The sequence below is a fragment of the Lactuca sativa genome, chromosome 8 (assembly GCF_002870075.4).
Source record: "Lactuca sativa cultivar Salinas chromosome 8, Lsat_Salinas_v11, whole genome shotgun sequence".
NCBI classification, from domain to species: domain Eukaryota; kingdom Viridiplantae; phylum Streptophyta; class Magnoliopsida; order Asterales; family Asteraceae; genus Lactuca; species Lactuca sativa.
In genome coordinates, this window is record NC_056630.2 from 277760682 (window position 1) to 277785779 (window position 25098).

The following is a 25098-nucleotide window of genomic DNA, read 5'->3' on the forward strand; positions in this document are numbered from 1 at the left end:
CAACCGGGTTCTATTATGCTAAATCTTGCTTGTTTACATAGTTGTTTTTAATATGTTCAACGAGGCCTTTTAACTTTTTTTATTTTTTATTTTTCTAAATCTATAGACTCAATTCCTTTCACCCACGGAATGTTTGCTGCAAATCCATCCATAATGTGAATTTATTCTTTTTAAAAACTTGTAAAATGGATCTTTTATTTAAAAAACAACAACAAATAATTTAAAAAATTTAATCTTTTTTCTGCACAAAATGCAAAAGAAAAAATTAAAAAAATCCAATACATCTATAATAATATGAATCTGAAAAATAAATCTACAATAATTCAAATCCAATACATTTATATATTCCAAAACAAAAATCTAATACTTTTACCTATGAAAAATAATGTCTCCTACCTTATTTATATACAGCCTTATCTTACTAAACAAAATTTGCAACACATATATTATCACTAGAAAACCAACAAACTAGCTGACCTCCATCAATTGCCCAAGATCAGAAATGCTTGATGTTGCCTTCTCAATCTCATTGCCAATTGATTCCAGGGATGAACTTCCATCTTACAAAAGAGCAAAACACTCTAGAGAATAACCATAAGCAACTAATAAGAAATAACAAATTAGCTAAAAATTTAAGAAATGAATTGAATGCCTACCTCATGTAGGGTCAATGCTTTTCAAGAAGCTAACAACAAACGAAAAGCCCTTTTATGCAACCTTAAATGGACGTTTTAGCTTGCATAATAGATGTAAAAAGAAAATAAAAATTCAACAAATCCATATTAAGTTTCTAACAATGTAACACAACAAAGACTATCTGAATAACATCAGCTTGACATGAAAAAAGGTATTGTCCAAATTCAAACTCCATGTGGAATCATCATCAAGAAATTGCGACAGTTTATTGTTAAGGTTTAGGATTACAGCTTGATCATCTCCATGGTCTATTCCTCTAAACTCCTTTTGTTTTCCTGCCTTGTTGACTGTATTGGGTATAAGAGAAAAAAAATTACATGTGGCAAAAAGTCATTAAATACATGGCATCTATATACAACACCTGTTTCCATATAACAAAGCGAGTTCATCATATTCTTCCGTGATTCCTCATTAAGATGAGGCACTTCAAACATGAATGCCAGGCTCTCCTATAAATAGACATAATTATTTCATAATTTATACTAACAATATTTTGTTATAACATTAACTGAAGAGATTTATGGGTGTACCTTTAGATTGAAAAAATTATAGAAGCTCCAAACATGCATAAAAGGTTAATTGCCAATAAAGTAGACCCGACCACTGTTTGTTCACAAAAACTTGAATGTTAAGTTAAAAGGAAATCAAACTACAATGCAATAATAAACAAGTAACTGAAAGAAATGGTGGTGAACATTACCTGGACAGCTGTATTCTCAATATTAATCTCCAGCAAACTCTTTAGCAACCCCTCTCTCAACTAATTTGAGCAGCTTCAACAACCAATACAAGGACTCCAAGCAAACCCAAAAATTAACAAAGCCAACAACAGGAAAAACTAAGCCTTAAACCTTGACAACAACACACCACGAAAGCATGAAAAATACAAAATAACAAAAAATGAACAACCAGAAATCAATACTACAACATAAGCAAACAAGGCTCATACAGGTAAACAGAGGAACGAACCATTTCAGTCAATAAGCAGGGCAGTCAGGTGCAAAACACTCAAAGCCCCAATGCAGCAACACGCCAACAATGTAAAGCAAACACAGCAGAAGCCATACACCAAACCCGGGGGCAAAATCGTCAACAACCCCAAAAGTAGCATCCTCAATGGGGTGATAACATGGGTACAACCGTCAAAAGCCCCAAAATAACCGCAGGTGTTAGAACAACAAACTCAGATCCATAATCATCACTGACTACTTTTTAGATTTATAGACGAAGAGATAGGAAAAAACCAATAATGAATCCCTAATCAGAATATGCATAAAACAAACCAAAAGGGATCAATTAATCAAGCCATCTAGACGAATTCCAATTTTTTACATACATAATGAATGATATTCATTTATCAGTCGAAATTGTACCTCAATAGTGTGGCTCTGGTGAATATAGCGGCAGTAAAGTTTTGATTACGTTGTTTCAGAGTATTAGGGTCTTTGATTGGTGAAGTTTCCATTATGTTGTTTCGGAGTATTAGGGTCTTCAATCGGTGATTTTCAAATCTTTGCCTGGTCGTAGAGGGTAGCTTTAAAATCGTATAACAGGTCAAATGGCGGGATATCAAAATTTCATAGTGCTGGACACCAAAATTGATGGCGGGATATCAAAATTTGATAGGAGGGGTACCTAAAAGTGATAGCGGCATATCCAAAACATGATAGGCTATATTTTTATTTTTTACATCACACGCATATATCCTATTGTTTTATATGATAAAATAATCAATGTTTGATTTTGTTAATGTTATATATATATATATATATATATATATATATATATATATATATATATATATAGAGAGAGAGAGAGAGAGGTTCAAAATATAACATAATAACATTGTCTAACCACATAGCAAATTTATACCTTTAGGATCATTATATCAATGGATAAGTTCAAGAGGGTGCATAGTATTCACTACCACAACACATGTTCTTAACTTTAGATCGCCTTCATCATAACCTTCACCATCGTGGCCACCTATGAATATACCGTTGGAACACCTCAATTGCTTCACAAATTCAAATGAAAAGCTAAATGCCACAATTCCTTTTTTGAGTTATGGATTCTGGAAACTGAATCAAAATCAATTTGACTCCAAACTAGAGTCAATCAAAGGGGAATTGAAAGGAAATTCGGAGAAATTGGACTCATGTTTTGAAGAAATTGGTGATTAATGTTCCAGCTTCTTCGAGTCCTTCTCGATAACTACCATACCGTGTCACTAACATCATCATCTACTACAAACCACTACCACCGTAACCGACAACTGCCATTAATTACTCTCTCCAAGCCCCAATCTTCCACTACTGGTCGGAGGCATCTCCATTGTTATTGTCATCTAACAAACTACCAATTCAAAGTGCATTTCGAATTTGAATAAATATCCATTGATCGATTCCCCTGTCCTAGAGCTACTTCATCTATTCCAATCGAACCAACAAACGACTCTAGTGTTACTTAAGAATCACATGCAGATTGCTCTTGCGATTAGTGTCTCATTATGATCGGTGGAGATGAGTCAACCTGATGTTGAAGTCGAACAAATTAAGGTTGTTAAGAAAAGATGGTGATGTTCTCTTTATGAACCCTACAGTCACAAGGTACATTGTTCTTTCTCTTCCTTATTTACACCTTTCTTAATCGTGTCACCTCCCTGTGGCCTGACAGCGACAACAACTGCAGTGGGTGCAACAGCAACAACCTCAGTAACAATAGCATAACACTCATCAAATGTTTCAATCTGGGTGGTCTTAATAGACTCAAACATTTTCGGTATCACCTCTCGAATGGTTGCGGTCACCTCATCATGAATCATCATGTAGATATCCTCGTCCCCAGTCACACTACTCTCAAGGTTATGGCGTGTACCCACTATGATGTCTCTGAAACACAACACAAAATCATCATAGACTCGTTCAAGCATAAACACACTCGATTCCCATCCCTACATACTCCTTGGTACCTTAAGGATTCTTACTTGGATTACTTACAGATCAGGTGCTACCAGTAGTACGGGCCCAATACTACCTTCTGATGTGTTTTGAGCATTCTAACACTCCTATGGTGTACATGTTGGATTAGGTGTCTAAGCCCATAACTATTTTGGTATGTACTTGACCCGATTGTGAGCATGGTCCTTTTGGGTTGCCTTCACCATAACAACAGATAGGATAAACTAAGGAGAAAAAGGATTAATTATGATTTATTAATATTTTGTGGCTAAAAGACATTAATTAAATAAAGGGGACTAGAACTGTCAATTGTGTGATAGTTGAATATTGGGCTAATGGACTCCATAGAAGTTGGAGTGGACGAAATCTACGGGAAACTCATAAGAATTCATCCAACGCTTCTAAGGAGGGAGTCCATGGGTTGCTTAGGGCCTAAGCAGTCAAATTAGAGTTTCCTAGTTGAAAACCCTAATAGCCTACCTATATAAGGAACCCCTAACCCCCCCCCCCCCCAAAAAAAAAAAAAAAAAAACTTGACCAACTCTTTGAGAGAACCCTAGAATGTTTTTGTGGCTCTTCCTTCTTCTTCTAAGTTCATCTTGTTGCTCATGGTGTGTGTGACTCCATTAGAGGTGCAACATTTAAGGCACTAAGCTTTCAAAGGTCAATATCAAGAGGAATTGAGATTGTTATTGCTACATAACAATCAAGGTTATATCTAAACCCTTTTATTATGATAATATCGATTTCTATATGCTAGATCTAGGGTTTATGAGCTTTGAATGAGTATTGCATGTTAATTAGACAAACTAGATCTAAAGTTTTAGGGTTTACATGTACACCATAGGATTGATGTAGTGCCCACAAACCCATCAGTACATGCAACCCTAGAAACCTTGGATCTATGTTTTCTCTATTATACATGCAAATATTGATTTTCTAAGGATTCATCCTAGCTAGCATATTATGAGGTACATGTAATATAAAATTTAGATAGAATGACATACTTTTCTTATTGATTGATTCCTTAAGACCTTGTGAGCCTAGCACCCCAAATGTGATGTCTCAAATGTTTCACACAACACTAAAACTTCTTGGAATAACTTGAGAATGGAACACTTGCATGCAAATTTAGTGGCCGATTTTGCTCCATATGGGGCGCCTTATATAGTGTCATGCAATTAGGGTTACACCATGCAAACCCTAGTGTGCATGACTTTTCACTTACTCCATGATACATGGGTTTTAACCTCCATGGAGCACCCTATGGGTTGTAGACCAATTTTATGAACCATGGATCATAAGCCCAATATATAAGAATGAATGATTTACACAATCATGCCCCATACTTTTAATTAGTCTCTTTTTTATCACAAAATTAATTCCAAATTAATTCTTGATGAATACTAATTAAATAATATGATTTCATATTAATATATTATAACTTATAATATATTAACAAATCATAAGTGTCATTTTTCTCATTTAGTCTATCCAATTGTTATGATGCCATGTAACCCAAATGGACCATGCCAAGTCAGGTCAAATACATACCAAATATAGTTATGGACTTAGACACTTTATCCAACACCTTCCACACCAATTTGTTGTAACCGCAAGTCCTCCTCCTAGGATCCCAATTCACAGGTACTCTATTCCTCACGAATATCAGCCTACTCTCTTAGTAAATTCCTCATATACTCATCTAGATATCTCTCTTAGATTATCCCTCGACTTATAACTTTTTCTAAGTGATTCCTGCTAGATACTCTTTACTCAACACATACTCAAAGAAAATAATAAATAGCAACAACTGCTAGGCTAAGACATCACAAATCAGATAGCTCTAGCCCTAAAATATGAATTACCTAGCCTATTCTCTAGCATGCATCCCTAACATATCATAAATATCTCATAACACAAATAAATGATGGTATTTTGGGAAATCATCGTTCGGGCTCTGACTGATTGTAGACATTGCTCCACTCATTTTTCTCTTGAAACTCTTTCTTGTTTCTAGAAAAGTCATGTATTTTTGAAAAAAAATTTCAACCCCTCAGTTTGAGTCCAGACACACCCGAAGGTACATCCGAATCCCTCAAACAAAGGCTTTGATACCAACTTGTAACACCGAAAATTTCCAAAACAATTTTTTTCATTTTTAAATCACATAAAGCTCAGTAACACAATTTCTCAAAACCACAATGTATCAAATGCAAAAAACACATCTCCATAAAATAACTGTTATTATCCCAAAATCCTCTATCATAATCTCGAACAGGTGTGTACAATCAAGTCGGCGCCTTCTCGTGATCCTCGAAAATACCTGAAACACATATCACATAACACGGTAAGCACGAAGCTTAGTGAGTTCCCCAAAATACCACACATATCCCATTAGCCTCTCATGGCTCATTAGCCTCTCATGGCTATACTTGAATAAGACCCTCCGGTCTATGTGTCTCAGTAGGACTAGAATACTAAAAGATTAGCTTTGTCACTCTCTTAGCTCATTACACACGTTTAGGGTTTCACACAGGAAGGTTGGGCAGCTGGTGAGGCGGAAATAAGGACATAAGTTCCCTTAAATAGGCCCTAACCCCGGGGATTTAGGGTTTTATCTCACAATGCCAACTCGGCGAGTTGCCCCTTTGGCTTGTCGAGTTGGTCATTAAACCCGCGTGTCCAAATCCGTCCCTACTCGACGAGTTGGACATCAACTCGTCGAGTTTCTCGGCCATCTCCTAGATAATAAGATAAAAATATTATACATGGAATTTTGGATGTTACAATTATGGCACTAAAAGTGGCAACCCTAGGCCTAGAAATGAGTTTGAATCATAAAGATCCATTCTTGGGACCATGAAGGTCCAAAACATCACTACTCTAGATCTAATCATACTTGAGGAAAGTTGTGAACTTTATACCTCCGAAGAGTCTCAAATGATGATGCTACCCCGGATCGCTGAGCTCAAGTTCCTCTTAACTAGCTTCTCCTTTCTTATTTCAAGCTTCTAAACACCATCAAGAATTTCACAAAGCCAAAAACACACAAGGATGAAGAATGAGAGGCTATGTAAGGTTTATGAAGTTGAGAGGCTGGTAAGGAGGATGGAGAATGGGAGATAATGTTCTTTATATAGGTCCTAAACCCTAAAAGTTGGGGTTTGCATTCAGCGCGGGAACGCAGCGTGTTCCTCAGGCGAACGACCCGCATTTGGGCCCCGCCTCTATTTTCCTGTTTTGGCAGAAATGGTCCCTCCTTTCTCCAAACTTAATAATCACAAGGTCCATAATCAATAATTCAATATATAAGGGACTAAATATAAATAATATATGGACTGGGCGTTACACTTGAGGCTCTTGTGCTATTTGTATCCTTGTTGGGCCATTTATGGTTGCTGTTGCGCCATGAAGAAGTTCTTGCGCCATCATGGACCATCTTGGTACATGATGCGCCATATTGATTCCTTTGTTGTTCCATGTTCATCGAAGTATGCCTAGAAGATGATAATGCTCAAGAATGTTCCAGAAGATGTTGCATGACAGATTGTGATTGGTTGACACCTTTCATGAGCCTATAAGCCAATAGGCTTGGCCCATTAGGGTTTTAGGTCTGATCCCTCAAGTATAAATAAGGATGCATGCTAGGTCATTTTGTATCTTGAATTCTATAATGATAGGCGAATCTTTGTGTAATTTTACTTGTAACCTTTGTGTTAAGAGCTCTGAAATAAAAGAATACTCCTCTCCTGCCCGTGGATGTAGGTCACCTTGACCGAACCACGTATATATATATATATATATATATATATATATATATATATATATATATATATATATATATATATATATATATATCAAACGGTTCGGTTCGGTTATTTGCGGATATCTAAGTATCCAAACCAAAACCGATCTGTTGATATCCGTTTTTTTCAATTTTGGATTGGCCGGTTCGGTTCGGTTTTTCGGTTTTTTTGCGAACCCCTACATACCTAGTAGTCAACTTAATCTTGTCGACATGGGGATGAGATTGCAAAGACATTGTCATCACAAATTCCATGACTGGAGAACCCTTAATTATGAAACGTCATTTGTGATAATGATTTAAAAAGATGGTTCAAAGAAGATACGATCGTGGACAAAATTTTCATTTTAGTTTTTATTATAACTATAATATTTTTAAAATTTTTGAAATATTAAAAATAAATATTTTGAAAATTTATAAATAATAAATATAATATTTAAAGCTTAAATTGAATAAATATAACATCTTTTAATAAAATAACGACAAAAATCAAAATAAAAAAAAATGAAAGTAGAGATAACCATAATAATTTATTTTCTTTCCCTCTTTATCTTCCTTCAAACTTTTTTTACCATTTCTTTTCCCTCTCAAATCTCCCTCCAATTTCTTAGCCTATTGGTTTTCTTTCAAATCTCCCTAAAATTGCATTTTCATTCCCCCTCTAAATGTATATAATCATTCTCTTTTTTTTTTTTTCAAAATGTATATAAACATTCTTTTTTTTCAATGCTTCACCGTAACAGTTGACTTGCAGTCTTCGTCTTCTACCACCGCAGTCTCTATTTCTCAATTTCATCATCGTTGATTATAAGTACACGAATTCCCCTTATGGGCTATCGTAAGTGTTAAGTGAGTTTATATTTAGTTGTTGTATTGTAAATAATATATGATGGAAATTTTAGATATCCTAAATATTATTTCCATAAAAAAAAATAAAGAACTCGTTGAAAATGTAAGGATGCATAATTCAATTGATTATTACATAGATATTATTAAATATGGAAGCATGTGAATCTAAGTTTGTGTCCAATGCTATGATTTAGAAATAAAAATGTTAAAAAATTGGGTGTTAATGTATTACAAACCTTCAGCAATTGAGAATACTGGAAGCCATAAAGCGATGTTTTGGAAAAATGGGTCCTTTAACCATCTCATAAATCTCTTCTTCTACTCATAGAACCCGTTTGTACTAGAAAAACCGGATCATATAACTATACGACTAAAGGACCCGGTTATGTCAATAGAATCCGGGTTCTTTAGTTCTATTATAAAACCCGCTTCCTCAATTTAAACCGGGTCATATTACATCCTCCTTTATAAAACCCGGTTTTTGAATAATATAACCCGTTTTTTTCAAAAACCAGGTCCTATATAGCGAGTCCTATATGTCTTTTTGTAGTAGTGTCTTCACCTACGCGTGGATATAAATAACGTCAAAAACGGAGTTCGTATGAACGAGTTACAAATTATAATATCATATTTACGTATTAAAATAAAGTATAAATCATATATACGTACACACACACACACACACACACACACATATATATATATATATATATATATATACACATATGTATATATCATTAGAAAGGTACCGACGATGCGGTCATTATAAGACTAATGTTGAGTTCTTTCGACATTAGTTTAGTACAAATATCATTAAATCCATTTAAAATAGTATTATAGAGGGGTGTTTAGTTGTTTATATAACTAAAAGGTTATTAAGTAATTATGGAGGGTAGTTTTTGAAAATTCAATTAGTATAAATAAGAGCCTTGAGCTCTCATATTTCTTGCACCATTCTCTTGATTCAAGAGTCTTTCTCTCCTTATCCCCCGAACATTTCGGTCTCTCGTGATTCGACTTTCTATTTCTTTAGTTTTAGTATAGTAAAGTGAGCATTGAAGCGATGCACGAATCTTTCTTAGAAATATTCAGCGACGAAGTTCTGCCCCTGCAGAGCCCGACTCCTAGCTAAAATCCCCTTGTAAGTAAGTTATGCTTACCCTATTTTAAATATAGTTTATATTTAAAATTAGTTTGTTATTATAAATTTATAATAAATATTTGAGCTATTATTATGATTTATATAAGTGTCGTTATAATATCTTTTTAACTACTCGTAGTCCGTGGAATCTGGTTTAGAGGGCCGCATAGGGTTGTTGGATTTTAGAAGTGCTATACGCCAAAATGGTCCTGCCCTCCGGTGTTTTATGTCTGGCCCCTGTCTGTACATAGTGGTTGGAAAGTATTGTTTAAACGCTTATATAATAATAATAATAAGACTAATAATTAGTCACGGTAAATATTAGACTAAAATCTAGTGGTAATAATACTAGGTTTCGTCGAAGGAAATTATTTTAAAGTAGACAAAGCGCTGTCCAAGTACGGAGTCACCACCTTCTCAGGTGAGTGCATAGTTACTTTCATCTTACACATAGATATGAAGTATTTTATATAAACTACGTGCTATGTGTGCATATTATCTGCATACTTGTTGTCTATGTTGGATGAACGTTTTTTTTATTCATGCTTTAAATGATTTGAACTGTATATGTATTTTAAATATACAAGTATGTTGGGTATGAGATGGGTAGATGAATGATGAGAGATAAAAGATGATGTGAGTAAACATTGGCAGCTATAGACTTAGTGCCTAACAAATAACATCGGCAGCTATGGACTTAGTGCCTCTTAGACAAACACTGGTAGCTATGGACTTATTACCTGTTAGGGATTGGTAGCTATGGACTTAGTACCTATTAGATACACACTGGTAGCTATGGATTTAGTACCCAGCAGCTATGGAATTAGTGATTTACGAACGAGCACTGGCAGCTATGGATATAGTGCCAGTCCTATAAATCTGGAAGCAAAGGACTTCAAAATGAACGAATGCGGGATAGATGACTCTTAGGATAGATCCTTAAGAGTAAAGAAGATAATGGGAATGGATAATTGGGTCGATTGTTTGATGGTTTAAACATAATAATTATATTATTGTGGGTTGAAAATCCTATGTACTCACCAGGTTTCCCAACTTGACCCACTCAGTTTATTTATATTACAGGTGTTGAGATGAAGTCACATTACACTGAGAGATTAAAGTGATGTAGATCACTAGTGTAAATAAATGTAAGTTCTGTTTATGCTTATGTTTCTGTATTGACGATGACATCCCAAATGTTTTAAAACGAATTAAAAATACTTTTCTTCGGAAATGCTTTGATAACGTATTTATCATGTTTTATTGGGACAAATTCCGCAACATTTTTATTAAAAGAGGTACTCTGATTTTTATAAAGCATAAACAAAATCGGTCTTTTCTGGCAGTGAAAATGGGGACGTCACAGTTGGTATCAGAGCATTAGTTTAAGCGAACTAGAATTTGTAGAAAATTTGTAGACTTAAACTTAGAATGCTAAGTCATGATTGTGAGGAGTGTGTCTAATAGATTTAGGTAATACCCCTGAATATGTTGGATAAGGTGTCTAACTCCATAACTTATTTGGTATATACTTGACCCGACCGGCATGGTCCATTTGGGTTGCATCTCAACCAAACTATTTATGGATAATTTTATGAGAGCTATACACATATGTTTATTAATATATTATAAGTTATAATAAATTAATATGAAGTTATGTTATTTAATTAGTCTTAGTCTTAAATTAATTATGAATTAATTTAGAGAGTAAAAGAAAGACTAATTAGATTATGGGCTATTGGTTTTATATGGTGTGGGCTAACACTCATTTGTTAATGGGCTAGGCTTGTATGGAAGTCCATGGATGATCCATGGAGCTTTCAACCCATGGATCCTTGGAAAGGAAAAGACATGGGTTATTAGGGTTTCATCCTAACCATGCACACTATATAAGCATGCTTATGGAGCATGAAATGGCACCAAAAAAAGGGTAACTAGTGGCACTAGTGTGTGTGTTTGTGTGTGACCGATTTTACAAGTGTGTGTACACTCTCTCAAAGTTTTCCAAGAGTTTGTGGTGATTTGTGATTCCATTTGAGGCATTCACACTATTGGTGCTTGGCCCTCAAACTCCTTAGGAATTGAACTCATCATCAAAAGGTATGTAATCTCATCTAAGTCTTTTATGTTTAAAAGTACCCCATGCCATGTTAGATAGGTTATTAACCTTGAAAAATTATTATTTTGCATGTATTTAGACAAACATAGATCCAAGGTTTATTAGGGTTGCATGCACACTTAGGAAGTGTTAGATTGCTCAAAACCCAACAGTGGTATCAGAGCCTAGGCTTGCTTGTTTAATACTTGATGCAAAATAGTGAAAAAAGTTGAAATTGTTGCTGTCTGGCTGATGGACTCGCCGAGTCCATGGGGGGACTCGCCGAGTTCAAGGCAAAATTCATCCTACTCGGCGAGTAGGTTCGTGCACTCGGCGAGTAGAATGATCAGAATGCAGATTTTCGACTTTTGCTGCTGGAAATGGACTAGAAACATTACCCTAAACTGTTTTGGTGTTTTAAAACTTGTTTTAGTTGGTGTAATGGTTGTTCTAATCCATTTACAATAGCATATATCAAAATTCCATGTTTTTTATGTGTTCATATAATTCTTGAAATTTTGATGATCATGTTCATGTTCTTATGAATTTAGAAGATGATAGGAATTATTTGCTGAATTGTTTAGAATTAATTCTTGATCATTTATGTGTTTTGATGGAGTCCATAATTTGTCCGCAAGTTATGGATATCCAAAGGTCACTTTTTATTTAACACACACTTAAAACACATAAGTTACATGAAAATGAAGAGTCTTCATTTTTATGAATCTTTAATTCATAAGTTATGAAATGAAAAGTCTTGGATGGTTACAAAAGATGAAGAGTCTTGTCCTAAAGTTATGGAGGTTCAAGAGTCACTTCATTAATAAATATATAAATAAAGTGTAACCTTAATTAATTCCATAAGTTATAAAATAAAGAAAAGTAATTCTTTTATTTGTTTAAAGTCTTCCATAACTTGTCCTCAAGTTATGGAACTTGAAGAGTTTTTGGATTAAAACTACTTTAAACACATAAATCATGGAATTAATTAGTTTTGAATAGTTTCAAAACTTGCCCTCAAGTTTTGGAATTTGTAAAGTTTCACACACTTTAATAAACTTTAATTCCAACACTTAGAATTTTAAAAGTCAAAATTCAACACTTATATTATTTATAACATTAATGGTTAATTATTATATATATGTATAAGAACAAGTCGTTTTACCGTTAGTAGGCCTCATTCACGAAGCCGGTCTATAAGGTGGGTACAAGGTTGTTGCCTATAAAATGGCGACTTAATGGGTGTCCACTCTCACCCACCGCTTGCTTGATCGGTGGAGGGTCGTTAGCCGAACGGGTAGGACAATGACTTTAAATTCTCATTAAAAGTATAATGAATATTATAAAGTAACTACATATTTTTATTTAATTCCCAATCTTAGTTACTTTAGGAGAAATGTGAATTTGGTGCTAGCCCATGGAATTCACACTTTGTACCTTACCAAGTCGTTGGTGGAGCGTGTGTGGTTAACCGGCACACTAACTTGGACTAGTAAGGATCACAAAGGGTGACTTAATGTTTGTCATAGATCAATGGATCGTGTGTGGTTAATCGGCACATTGATTGGGTGATAATATTAAGGGTACCAAGTGAATTGGTATGGTTATTAACACCTTGTTTTGTGATCCTCGCCATCCCAGTCACAAAATTTGAGAGGGCACACTCGAGATTCAAACATGCCATTGAAAAGTTCAATGAATCTCAAAAGATCTAGGAATTTCAAATCCAATTAAAACCTAATAAATTATTTCGTTTTTCATGGTGGAAATTGGTGAATCGTCATTCGCCTACCTTCAAATATTTTATAGCTTGGATTACGGCATCCCTTTTCCAAATTATAAAATATTGTGTTGGGTCCTAGGCTTAATATTTCATATTGGGTGTTATATTAAGGATTTTGAATCAACTAACTTGATTTTCTCCCATTATAGATGTCTGGTTCAGACAACTATGATCTTCCCAAATCTATTGAAGATGGTGTCCCTCAACATCATGCTTCACTTCCTCCACGTCCTCCAATTATTCTCCCTCACCCACAAGTTCTTGAAAAGTCTAAAGTCACTCAATCCCTATTGGCAAGCATAGTCTATGTGTGCTCACATCTTGGAGATAAAGTCACATATTGACAAGCCGGGAGAGTTGGGTGTCAAAGTCTCGTGAAAGTTGGATGTTCAGTCACTTTCTTAGTAACATAGCGAGTCTCTCTGGGACTACTATGAGGCAGACTATGACATGACCCTTAATGATGTTATCTATTTGCTTGGTGTTGTGGAACCAGCAATGATTTGGAACACCAGTAAAGCAAATTTGACTAAAAGAACAACTTCCCAAGTCTACATGGATATTGAAAATGGTAGCATTGGATATCTAGAAAAGGATTTCTCTTCCCAATGGAAAGGGATCGGCCATAGTCAACTTGGTTAACCAAATGGTAAAGAGAAAGACTGAGTCTGAGATAGTCTCATGTGCCATTACCAAAGGGTCCATGTGTTTTGTTGCCAAAGGAAAGGGCATTGGTTGTGAAGCTGCCCTATTCGCCTGAAAGGTCATAAGGTTGATCAAGTCAAGAGGTTTGACTCTACTTCGGGTAAAGTCCACTGTCTAAATCTATTAAGTTCCTATTTGGAGATTCTTATTACATAATGTGAATGGGTTACATGTTGATGTCTTAAGAATCAAAGAAAAGATAGGAAGCTTAAAGTAAGTATATGTTGATTCTGATTGCGAAAGTGGGTTTCGATCGCATGGTTCGGTAATCAGAATTTTGAGTTGTTGCTTAAGAGTTATAACATCTTGCTTATGAATAGATAACAACAAGGTTTTCATGTGGATTGTAAGGATAAGTTTTTCCGCAAAGTTTTAAAATAAAAGAAAAAAGAGTTTTAATTTTATTTATTTTAAAAAAAATATCCTTACAATGGCATCTGTGGAAAATTGTCGCTTAAATGTTTCCAGTAATAGCAATATTGGAAAGTGGATTTGATTCTTTCATTTGTGGTAGTGTCTGAATTTACCAAATGAAGAAAGTTTTTCATCACCCAAGTTTCAATTGGACAGAAACTTGGAATCATACAAGTTGTATTGTATGATGAATGATAATTTTCATCTTTGAAAATTAAGACTAATTCTTTGATCACATGTATATGTGAGTCAGTTGAAGGACTAAGGAATTAGGTACACTGGGTGTGCACTGGTCAAGGTCCACCACAAAGATTGATTTGTCATGATTTACTAAAGATTAGTAAATATGATTATACTTATAAGGTTAAGTATAATTCTGTAACATTGGAAAGGTTACAATGTATGACAAAACAAATGAGAAGAATCAAATTAGGCAGAAAGATAAAAGTTTCTCAAATCTGAAAGGATGGGAGAGTACTTTAGTATCATATTTCATGATCATCTTAATGATTATGAAACCATATCACAAATTCATACTCTAAGGATGTCTTAGTGCATTGTTATGGCTAAGAAGAGAGGTCATGAATTGTTGGATTGGTTAAAATCAAGAAGATGAGTCATACTTCGTTCCAAGACAATTCTTAGAGTCATACTCCAAGATTGTAACTTTGAGTGACATAAAGGAAGATTTATTAACACTAGTCAAATGTAAGAGTAAAATGTTTTCTACTCTTGTACATTTGAGATTGGTAAGTTGTGATGTCTTGGATGAGACAAAGACCAACTAAGACCAATTGTGTGAAGTGTTAGTCTTGATAAGAATCCGCACGATCCCTTAAATATTTGTTTTGTCAAGGAATGGTTCTTGACTGGGGAAACTTATATGTCAAGGGGACAGTGGGAGCCTTAAAGATCTTGAAAGAGTTTCAAGATTTAATCAAGAGTAAAACTTGTAATTTATCACTAGCACACGACTTAAGGTTTGCAACCTATCGTGTTGACATAATTCTTATTTCTGTACCTACTTCAAATAAGTTGAATTTGCATATAAGTTATCAGAGTTCAACTTGGAAGCATTGATGGGCCTTGTGCTACCAAGGTGACAAGAAACTCAGATTGAACAAGTTTAATCCATGTAAGGCTGAATTTGTCACTAACCTTATCTTGTGATTATGGTTTTGACAAATTCGCATGGATAGGAACTCATACACTATAGAATCTAAGTGTCATAAGGTTTCTCTCCGATTCATGAAAATGATGGTGAGGAAACGCTTTCACTAAGTAGATTTTACGTAGATATCAATTGTGTTATTTGCATTTTCAAAAGTCATTAGTGGAGCGCGTGTGGTTCACCGGCACACTAACATGGACTTGTGAGAAATGGCAAATACCTAAGCAATTGAGACTATGATTACGGTATCCCTTTTCATGGTCCTGAAAATTGTTTAGACACACATGTGAACTATCTAAGAAAGGGTGTATGAATCTAAATTTCAGAAGTCCAGCAAATTTCTGGAAATATGTCAGAGCTAGTGGGAGCATAAGTGTTATGCTGATAATCATCATGTTAGTGGGAGCATGATTATTACGTTTAGTGTTGCAAGTTAGCAATGTTAATTATAGAAAAACAAAAGTTTCAATTCATGAAGTTTCAGGGATTGAAAAAGTCGTTTTGCTATAATTAAGGGAGAGGAAATTATACTTCATTTCAATTCTAAAGCTTAGATTGAGATTTTAATCATCTTTAGTCAAGAATATATATATATATATATATATATATATATATATATATATATATATATATATATATATATATATATATGAATTTTATGTTGGAATGGTTCAACTTGAAGAAATTCTATATATATTACGTTTTCAAAATTCGATTATGATTACGACATCCCTCTTCATAGTTAAATTTTGAAAACAGGGCAAATAAAAAAATATTGTAGCAAAAGACTGGTCTAGTATCATGTTTTTATGTGAGACATCATGAATCGTGTCCCATATGCTTCGGATAGAGGATCGATTTCATGTGCTATAATATTCATCCTTTCTAAATTTTCCAAATGCTCAGGGCATTTAGAAGGGAAAAGTCTAGAACTGGATATGACTAAAGTGATTAAGCAATTGTCGAGGACAATCTGAGGTTTGCCAAAGATTGGTTGCTCAGGGAAAGTTGGAAGTACGATGTAAGTTGTCGGAAAGGACCATATTGACATATTCTGAAAAGAAGTAACTCTTGTGATAGTCAAAATGGGACTATGGAAATGTCTCCATAGGTGGAAGTTATTCAATCTATGTAAGATTAGAAAACCTTAATGCAAGAAGGATGTTCAAAGCAATGTACTTTGAATATGAGACTTCCGTTCCATAGAAGTTGACCTTCTTTGGAATACTCTGTAATGACTGGTGACAAGGTTTTGGTGACTTTGTGCATAATCATTACAAGAGGAATATTGCATAAAAGTTTAAAATCTAACAGTTTTTTTGGTAAATGATAGGAATCGGGGATTCTCACATTTACAATAAGGATTTGGGAATATGAAATGAGTATCATTGGAATCATGTTTAATTGATCTACATCACAATGTAAGGATCATAGACAAACATAGTGTGCATACTTGGAGTATGTCATAACTATTGTTTAGAAAAACAAAGTGTACATGCTAGGAGCATGGGACGACTGTTGTTTTATTCAAGTCTTAAGTTGATTGTTTGAAACATTATACAATGAATAATGTGTATTCAATATGGTGATAAATAAAAGGTGGTTCTATTTATTCAAAAGGGTTCTGAGACCATATTGGACTCGATTATTATTGTGTTTCACTTTGCATGTTTTGACTTCCAGAATAGCTAGGTTATTCTTTCCGAATGACTAAGTTATTAAAAACACTCCACAGTCGTTCATATGTTGGAAGTAGGTATGAATCAAGACTGTCATGAATCGAGTTTGTAGATGGCTAAATGGGTTTAGTCATAGCAATGGTTGCTACAACATTCATGAGTGCTCATAAGTTATGAGTATTGGAATAAACCCACGCTCACTTGTATCACTTCATGGAATTTATCTCGAGTGATCGTGAGACGGTAATATCATATAAATCTTCAAACCTAGAGATATGAGTTGTTACCTATGAGTTGGTTGTGCATTGATTGCACGTAAACGCATCAGTAACTTGATGTTATAAAACGTGCATTTGTGTACAATTCAACAAGTAGTAGAACAAGCATATGAGTCGAAGTTTATCTGTTCCTTCTAGAAATAGAAGCGATATCTGGGCCCCTCGATGATTTTGTTGTGACCTATGTACCGGCCGGTCAGAACTAAATTGATGTGTTCGATTAAGTTCTTTGTCAAACAAATCGGAAATCGGGAAACAAAATGTTGGACAATAAGTACGACGTTGTTCCATGTATTTGTCCAGCTGATATCATGAGAACAGAGGAGTATACGATCACTTATCTAAAATGGCGCTTCATAGTTCAACAGAGTTTTCTTCATAGTTCAATGGAGTTTTCGAGAGCTAAGATTGCTGGTTGGTTCCTGAAGTTATATATGCAAATACAGTTATTAGACTTATCCAAGTAGGAGTCTGTTGGATAAGGTGTCTAAGTCCATAACTTATTTGGTATATACTTGACCCGACCGGCATGGTCCATTTGGGTTGCATCTCATCCAAACTATTTATGGATAATTTTATGAGAGCTATACACATATGTTTATTAATATATTATAAGTTATAATATATTAATATGAAGTTATGTTATTTAATTAGTCTTAGTCTTAAATTAATTATGAATTAATTTAGAGATTAAAAGGAAGACTAATTAGATTATGGGCTATTGGTTTTATATGGTGTGGGCTAACACTCATTTGTTAATGGGCTAGGCTTGTATGGAAGTCCATGGATGATCCATGGAGCTTTCAACCCATGGATCCTTGGAAAGGAAAAGACATGGGTTATTAGGGTTTCATCCTAACCATGCACACTATATAAGCATGCTTATGGAGCATGAAATGGCACCAAAAAAAAGGGTAACTAGTGGCACTAGTGTGTGTGTTTGTGTGTGACCGATTTTACAAGTGTGTGTACACTCTCTCAAAGTTTTCCAAGAGTTTGTGGTGATTTGTGATTCCATTTGAGGCATTCACACTATTGGTGCTTGGCCCTCAAACTCCTTAGGAATTGAACTCATCATCAAAAGGTATGTCATCTCATCTAATTCTTTTATGTTTAAAAGTACCCCATGCCATGTTAGATAGGTTGTGAACCTTGGAAAATTATTATTTTGCATGTATTTAGACAAACATAGATCCAAGGTTTATTAGGGTTGCATGCACACTTAGGAAGTGTTAGATTACTCAAAACCCAACAGTGGTATCAGAGCCTAGGCTTGCTTGTTTAATACTTGATGCAAAATTATGAAAAAAGTTGAAATTGTTGCTGTCTAGCTGATGGACTTGCCGAGTCCATGGGGGGACTCGCCGAGTTCAAGGCAAAATTCATCCTACTCGGCGAGTAGGTTCGTGCACTCGGCGAGTAGAATGATCAGAATGCAGATTTTCGACTTTTGTTGCTGGAAATGGACTAGAAACATTACCCTAAATTGTTTTGGTGTTTTAAAACTTGTTTTAGTTGGTGTAATGGTTATTCTAATCCATTTACAATAGCATATATCAAAATTCCATGTTTTTTATGTGTTCATATAATTCTTGAAATTTTGATGATCATGTTCATGTTCTTATGAATTTAGAAGATGATAGGAATTATTTGCTGAATTGTTTAGAATTAATTCTTGATCATTTATGTGTTTTGATGGAGTCCATAATTTGTCCGCAAGTTATGGATATCCAAAGGTCACTTTTTATTTAACACACACTTAAAACACATAAGTTACATGAAAATGAAGAGTCTTCATTTTTATGAATCTTTAATTCATTAGTTATGAAATGAAAAGTCTTGGATGGTTACAAAAGATGAAGAGTCTTGTCCTAAAGTTATGGAGGTTCAAGAGTCACTTCATTAATAAATATATAAATAAAGTGTAACCTTAATTAATTCCATAAGTTATAAAATAAAGAAAAGTAATTCTTTTATTTGTTTAAAGTCTTCCATAACTTGTCCTCAAGTTATGGAACTTGAAGAGTTTTTGGATTAAAACTACTTTAAACACATAAATAATGGAATTAATTAGTTTTGAATAGTTTCAAAACTTGCCCTCAAGTTTTGAAATTTGTAAAGTTTCACACACTTTAATAAACTTTAACTCCAACACTTAGAATTTTAAAAGTTAAAATTCAACACTTATACTATTTATAACATTAATGGTTAATTATTATATATATGTATAAGAACAAGTCGTTTTACCGTTAGTAGGCCTCATTCATGAAGCCGGTCTATAAGGTGGGTATAAGGTTGTTGCCTATAAAATGGCGACTTAATGGGTGTCCACTCTCACCCACCGCTTGCTTGATCGGTGGAGGGTCGTTAGCCGAACGGGTAGGACAATGGCAAGAACCCGCAGTTATAACGATGATTTAAACGTCAATCCTACATTAAGATCTAGATTCACCTTATTCAGTGTATAGATCAAAATGGCAAGAACCCGCAGTGGAGCTGGGAATGCAAATGGGAATAGGAATCAACCCCCGGTGATTCAGCAAATACCTATCGTAGTAGAAGATGTACCCGAGCCAATCACCATGGTTGGAGTACAAGCCATGGTTCGGGCTATGTTAGCTGAACAAAGGGAAGAAATGAGCCAGATGTTGAATAGGGACGAACCTACTATGCCCATTGAGCAACCCGAACTGATTCCCGAGCAACCGGAGGAAGGGAACTACAACCGCCAAGTGAGTCAAGTGGGGACTCAAGGTGAACAAAGGGATGGCCCGGAAAGGAGAAACGACAAGGATGGGCGAATGTACAAGAATTTATTTGGTGTGAAACCACCAAGTCTCTCAGGAATCCTAAAGCCGGTTGAGATTATGGATTGGATCTCCGAGATGGAGATGGTGTTTGAGAGCTGCAGCTGTAGCGAGAAACAGAAGACTGTCTTCGCAGTAAGACAACTGAAAACAGGAGTCTTGAGCTGGTGGAAGCTACTGGCAGATATGATGCCATGAGGAGAAGCCCTAAGGATGTCATAGGAAGAGTTTTTGGAGCAGTTTAAAATGCAGTACTGCTCAGAGATAGATCTGATAGACCTGAACAACGAGTTTCTGAACCTGAAGAAAGGGAAGATGAGTGGTGATGAGTATGCCACCGCATTCACCGAGAGGATGAAGCTATTTCCCTACTTGGTTCCTACTAAACTCTCCAAGATTGATAGATTTGCTAACGGATTGCCCATTGACTTTGGCCCAATGGTCAAAATGGCAACTACCTTGAAAACAGTTGTTAGGGCAACTAAGAACGTAGAGACCCAGATAAGAGAAAAGGGTCTAGAAAAAGATAAGGCAGGAGAGAAGCGGAAGTTTGAAGGATCTTTAAGGTCCAACAAGGAGAGAAAATCCTCAAATCTTGGAGGAGGAGAAGGAGGTGAAGCAAGATGGTGTGATAAATGCAAGAAGAAGCATTGTGGGAAGTGCAACGAAGAAGTAATTTGTTAAAACTGTAGAAGGACTGGTCACTATACCAAGGACTGCACACATAATGATAAGGTATGCTACGGATGTGGAGGCAAGGGGCACCTATCAAGAAATTGCCCAAAGAAAAACGAAGCAGCAAAGCCAAACACACCACCAAGGCCAAGGGCATTCCACATGATCCTTGACGAGGCAGAAAACCATGCAAGGAACCAAGGATGAGGAATCCATACCCGAAGACCGAGTTATGAGGTAGCCTAAGAGATAGAACAATATGATGTAGCCTATTATAGGGATAGTCTAGGGTGAACTTGAACACCTATGTAATAGTTTCAAGAAATAATGAAGCCTTCGTTTTGCTATCTGATGTGTTAAACTGTTATGTGATTTTCTTGTATGGTGACTTGGAAAACTGTGAGACAATACTTGGGACGAGTATGAGTAAGTGTGAAAGGTAGTAGATGCATATAATAGCGGAAGCACAGGACTCACGCTTGGATCAGGGAAAGTCACAAGGTTACCAAGAAGTTAGTAATTGATATTGTTTTATTCAAGTATGTCGTTACCATCGTTTCGGTAATGACTAAAAAGATTGTTGATATTCCGACCCTAGTGGTCATATAGAATTGAGTCCGACTGCACTGAGTATGCTATGTGGTTTAGAAAATCAAGTTCGATGTAGCAACTGACTTAAGACGGAAGATTGAAATAAAAAGCGATTAGTAGAGGTATCACAAAAAGTTGCTTGTAGCTAGAAATGCTACCTTTTAAAATGTGATTATATCAAATTAGAACATGAAGGAAGGTATAGTCTGTTTTGGAATATAACAATAAGAGACCTGAGTCTAAACGTGCATCACATGATGGTAGGTCATAATTTGGAGTCTAACCTGAGATAGAAAGCAGATGCACGATTGAGTACTGCTTACAGTCAGTAAGTCTAAGAGATAGACTTGAAGGAATATAGAAGTTATAATTATTACCAAGGATGAAGAGATGACGTATGGAGTCATTATACGAGCCCTGTTTCGTTGATGATTCCGTGACGTAATCATCCTAAGGAGGAGATAATTGCAACGCCCGTAGATCCGGGCTAGTCAATTTAGAGGCAATAAGTGTCGAAAATGACTTTTTGGTAAAATATTATTTAGAATAAATAATCTTAACCAAGTTGTAGTATATGTTACAAGGTTTCCGTACATATAAAGACTGCCGAAATCCGAGTTATAACGAAGAAGTTATGACTCGTCGAAGTTTAGCGACGGAACCGGCACGGCACCGCGAAGACGTAAATATTGAATTTATGATAGAGCTTCTTTTAGCCCTAGTAATCTAAATGAAATTCGTAGAATACATTAAATTTGACGCCCAAATCTGACTTCGTATGAGGAAGTTATGATTTTTCGAAGTTTCGGCTTAGCGGTGTACAACCTGAAGTTCGAGTATTAGATCGAGCGGTTTTTAACCGACACAACCTAAACGAGAATCGAAGATCTCATTATTAGTAGCATAACGATAAAAAGACAGACGAAAATAGACATCGGATGAAGAAGTTATGATATTTTAACGGACCAATCCTGTCCCGGCCTATTAAAAATATAACTTTCTAAATAAAGTCAAAATTAGCCGACGGAGTCTAAACGAAAGTTGTAGAGTACGTCTCCACCTACGCGTGGATATAAATAACGTCAAAAACGGAGTTTGTATGAACAAGTTACAAATTATAATAGCATATTTACGTATTAAAATAAAGTATAAATCATATATACATACACATTTATATACATATGTATATATCATTAGAAAGGTATCGAGGATGCGGTCATTAGAAGACTAATGTTGAGTTCTTTCGACATTAGTTTAGTACAAATATCATTAAATCCATTTAAAATAGTATTATAGATGGGTGTTTAGTTGTTTATATAAATAAAAGGTCATTAAGTAATTTTGGAGGGTAGTTTTTGAAAATTCAATTAGTATAAATAAGAGCCTTGGGCTCTTATATTTCTTGCATCATTCTCTTGATTCAAGAGTCTTTCTCTCCTTATCCCCCGAGAATTTTGGTTCCTCGTGATTCGACTTCGCTTTCTGTAGTTTTAGTATAGTAATGTGAGCACTGAAGCGCTATACGAATCTTTTTTAGAAAGATTAAGCGACGAACTTCTGCCCCTGTAGAGCCCGACTCCTAGCTAAAATCCCCTTGTAAGTAAGTTATGCTTACCCTATTTTAAATATAGTTTATATTTAAAATTAGTATTGTTATTATAAATTTATAATAAATATTTGAACTATTATTATGACTTATAAAAGTGTCGTTATAATATCTTTTTAACTACTCGCGGTACGGGGAATCTGGTTTAAAGGGCCGCATAGGGTTGTTGGATTCAGAAGTGCTATACGCCAAAATGGTCCTGCCCTCCGATGTTTTATGTCTGGCTCCTGTCTGTACATAGTGGTTGGAAAGTATTGTTTAAACGCTTAAATAATAATAATAATAATAATAATAATAATAATAATAATAATAATAATAATAATTAGTCACGGTAAATATTAGACTAAAATCTAGTTGTAATAATACTAGGTTTCGTCGAAGGAAATTATTTTAAAGTAAACGAAGCGCTTTCCGAGTACCGAGTCACCACCTTCTCAGGTGAGTGCATAGTTACTTTCATCTTACACATAGATATGAAGTATTTTATATAAATTACGTGTTATGTGTGCATATTATCTGAATACTTGTTGTCTATGCTGGATGAACATTTTTTTATACATGTTTTAAATGATTTGAACTATATACGTATTTTAAATATACAAGTATGTTGGGTATGAGATGGGTAGATGAATGATGAGAGATAAAAGATGATGTGAGTAAACATTAGCAGCTATAGACTTAGTGCCTAACAAATAACATCGGCAGCTATGGACTTAGTGCCTATTGGACAAACACTGGTAGCTATGGACTTAGTACATGTTAGGAATTGGTAGCTATGGACTTAGTACCTATTAGATAAACATTGGTAGCTATGGATTTAGTACCTAGCAGCTATGGATTTAGTACCTAGCAGCTATGGAATTAGTGCTTTACGAACGAGCATTGGCAGCTATGGATTTTGTGTCAGTCCTATAAATCTGGAAGCAAAGGACTTCAGAATGAACGAATGCGGGATAGATGACTCCTAGGATAGATCCTGAAGAGTAAAGAAGATAATGGGGATGGGTAATTGGGTCGATTGTTTGATTGTTTAAACATAATAATTATATTATTGTGGGTTGAAAACCATATGTACTCACCAGGTTTCCCAACCTGACCCACTCAGTTTATTTATATTACAGGTGTTGAGATGAAGTCACATTACACTGAGAGATTAAAGAGATGTAGATCACTAGTGTAAATAAATGTAAGTTATGTTTATGCTTATGTTTTTGTATTGACGATGACATCCCAAATGTTTTAAAACGAATTAAAAATACGTTTCTTCCGAAATGCTTTGATAACGTATTTATCATGTTTTACTAGGACAAATTCCGCAACATTTTTATTAAAAGAGGTACTCTGATTTTTATAAAGCATAAACAAAATCGGTCTTTTCTGGCTGTGAAAATGGGGATGTCACATTGATGTTGTTCTAAGAGAAATAATTTAAAGAAGTAGTTATATTTAGTGTTATTTTATTTTGTTAATGTTTATATGATGCTTTTGATTTTTCCCCAGATAAGCATAGTGACATACACAATCCACCCTCAAGAGAACCATTGCCTCTCCTTATCTACAGAATCACACGTTCTGCTTTTTATATTTGTATTTCTTGTTTTTATGATTTGTTGCTTATGATCTCATTCTATATTGTTTACATTTCTACAGATAATTCGGATGGTTCATTCAAAAGATTTTGATTCTGTAGGCATAGTATATAGAGTTTGATTATTAACAGTGAGATCGAGGAAGTTTCCTGTTAACTCTACTTTAAAGCTTAACATCTTTGTGGATGATTGGCTATAGATTCATGGTTGTCATGATATATCACTATCATCATTCACTACCAAGGTTT

General features: G+C 35.0%; 1 long non-coding RNA gene across 4 annotated transcripts; it reads right to left on the bottom strand.

The window, feature by feature from the left end:
* Positions 1 to 322: 322 nt before the first annotated feature.
* On the bottom strand, positions 323 to 2362 carry LOC111904915 (uncharacterized). Of its 4 annotated transcripts, none has more exons than XR_002854674.3 (6): positions 2070 to 2362; positions 1666 to 1953; positions 1397 to 1547; positions 1227 to 1299; positions 1058 to 1145; positions 323 to 983 (listed from the first exon to the last, which is right to left on the bottom strand). It is a non-coding gene; the product is annotated as an uncharacterized LOC111904915 (long non-coding RNA). The 4 variants fall into 4 exon arrangements; XR_006186207.2 differs by having other exon boundaries at positions 323 to 560; positions 657 to 983; positions 1397 to 1953; XR_002854673.3 differs by having other exon boundaries at positions 323 to 581; positions 657 to 983; positions 1397 to 1953.
* Positions 2363 to 25098: the final 22736 nt, after the last annotated feature.